Source organism: Panulirus ornatus, chromosome 33, assembly GCF_036320965.1.
Source record: "Panulirus ornatus isolate Po-2019 chromosome 33, ASM3632096v1, whole genome shotgun sequence".
NCBI lineage: Eukaryota > Metazoa > Arthropoda > Malacostraca > Decapoda > Palinuridae > Panulirus > Panulirus ornatus.
Window position 1 is genome coordinate 21,866,102 of NC_092256.1, and position 3,113 is coordinate 21,869,214.

Consider the following 3,113-nt stretch of genomic DNA (forward strand, 5'->3'; position numbering starts at 1 on the left):
ATCACCTTAATCCGTTAGGTACAGACGATACTTAATGATTATGTAGAGTTGACGATGGAAAACATCATCAGATGCACCACAGTATGCTGTAATATCTGGTTCTATGAAAAATAAATGAGCAAAAAGGACTGCAGGTCGAAAATTATATTTCTCTTGTCTTTCAGACACTATCTGTTGCCATTTTTCGCTCGATTCAGCAGTTTTTGATCTTCCTGTACTTGTGGAACAATATGAAAGACCGCGACTGACAACACACTCTCATGTATGCAGGTTGTGTCACCGTTCTAGTGGTGTGGACACCAAGCGGCAGGTGACAGCGACCGGAAGAGACCTTGGAAATCCCAGCTGGACATTGCTTGCAACAGCAAAAATGGGATGGTTATCAACGAACTGGCAGCTCAAAAACCAGTTCGAGCCAAGATCAGCTCCGTTTTTATGTATCCTGGAAGGAATCTTGTTTATAAGGCCTCTAAGAGGTCTTGGAGAACCCCGTCACAAACTCTGACTCAGTGTTTTGAATCAAATGAATCATTCCAACCCGACCTGAACTCCTGTTAAAATCCAGTGAATAGAGCTGTTACAAGGGATTTAGAGTCACTTTGTTTATGAGATCAAATCTGTCTAGGGTCAGAATCACAGAAAGACAAGTGAAACGGAATTTCTCTCGCAAACAACTAAACATTTCCAGATTTGTTCAATATATATATATATATATATATATATATATATATATATATATATATATATATATATATATATATATATATATAGTGTAAAGAAATGACATTGAAATGGCAGTATACCATGGCAAACAAAGCGCAAACTGGTAACAATGGAATGTGACCATGACAATTGATGTGACGGTGTCATAGCCATTCTATACCCATCAACTGGTTGATGGATGACCTCCATACAGTGTCATTACGGCAGTTCGCGCAGCGATCGCCCTCCACTGATTCCCTGGTAACAAAACCGGCAAATTGCCAGCGTCGACTCCCATGGAAATGGCGACTTTCTCCCTGGTCGAGGAGGTCATTTAGGGGACTCTTGCTGTCCTTCCAGCCCACACGGTTGGGTAGATGAATTCTTGACCAAGTACGGAATAGGTGTAGTAAGATCTAGAGTGTCGGTTATGGAGGGGGATCATTTTCTAATACCTCTCTATCCTTGTGTTTAGGTTTCACTTGTTCATTCCATCCCAAAGGATATGAACGTGAAGCCTTCAGTTGTTTCTTATACATCTATAGGTGTTTACCTTTGGCAATGAATGTAAACTTAAGTGTCTATGATTCATCAAACAATGGTCTTAACATTTGCTACACTAGTAAAATGCTTGTAATCCCTACATTTTTTTTTACAAGTGAGATATCAAAACTAATTTGTTGATTAATTTAGAAAATTACTGTTTGCAACAATTCATAATTTCCAAAATGAAGTTTGCAGGTCGAGGATTACTCCTCCCGTTTGAGGATTTTTCACTTCACTTTCGTGGAATCTTGATATAGTCTTGACACACTAAAGTGGAACCTCACACGATATGACTAGCATATCTAATATTAGAACCCAGCCATTACGTTGGGGAACGTTTCATGTATTTAGATTAAGAATTATTTCATAGATATACAAGTGGAAACGTAATATGATGAGTTTTCATGAAGAGCTGTACAGCATATAGGGTAGAAAATCTAAAGCATTAGTTCATTACGTTCAGCTAACTCAATCCTGAAAACCCCTTGTTGAGGGTTGGCCTGGCTGCGACGTCGCACTTTACCAATAGGACTTAGATTACTTTTCTACGAGGACATAACCGGGAACAGCTACGAGACCAGGAAGTATGTTGACACAACCAGGAACTTCACCTATGTAGCCAGGAAGTTTGTTACTGAATGTTGTTACATCTGGGTGACTTCCTGTCTTGCGGATATAAAAGTGACAAAAAAGATTTCAGATACGTTTCTGGTAAGACCATCTAGATGCTTGCCCGGACCATTTTTCGACATGATGATGAGAGCGTATATTCAATGAGAGATTCTAACGAGTGAAAAGTCCAGTATGACTGTGCAAGGAATGGTTCAGTGGCAGCATTTCTCCTTTCATCTGTTGCAACCACGAAGTCCTGTTATAGTTTGTATTGAACATACGTATCTTAAACATCTTTGAAAACTGTGCACCATAACAAAGGCTAACCTCCAGGACTCAGTTACCTTTAACATTTATTTTACGGTCTGGTGGAAGCAGCGTCATCATACCCAAAACAACCTTGGCGTCACACGGGAAATCAGTAATTTCAGTCGAGTTTCTTTGTTTCTTTTTGTGGAGTCTGAGGAAGACCGGGAAGACATACTGCACATCAGAGAGCCGAGCTGAAACTACTTCCTTGTGACTCATATGATGCGTTAACTTCGTCTTACACTCGAGATTCTTTTTGTTTATCAATGCATGAAACTGTCAGCTGAAAGAATAGCTATCGGAAAGGTTGATTCATCCAAGGGATCTCTCACGATGAAGAAAATAAATGTCAAAAAAATCATTGGTTTGTGATCACCGATATTCTCAAAACAGTGTGAGAAAGGAGGAGATCATAGTGCAGCCTACCTGGCGTTACTGAGCTTCAAGTAGGAAAGATTTGACGAGCAGTTAGATTACGTTCCTTTGTGTTCTGAATATTTTACGAATCAGGAGTTATAGTCAGTTCGCGCATCCACTAATCTTTATCTAACGAAAGCTTTATCGCTATATATATATATATATATATATATATATATATATATATATATATATATATATATATATATATATATATATATATATATATATATAATGTGTATGTATTTATGTGCATATACGTGTATTTTTTCAGTCATTAATTTTCTCATTCCTTCACAATGCCAGAGTTGCGGGAGGGTTTATTGCTATTGTACGCGCTTGACTGGTCATCTGTATTATCCAGAGACCCTGGGCTGGCTGTACCAATCTCCGCCATAGGTACAGCTCCCCTGGGAGTGACGCATATTATCAATCATTTTACTTCATTAATCGCAACGTCTAGGACAGTAGTAGATGGTGCTTATGCCATCTGTTGTTCACATTAAGGGTTAAGGAGACTACTAATA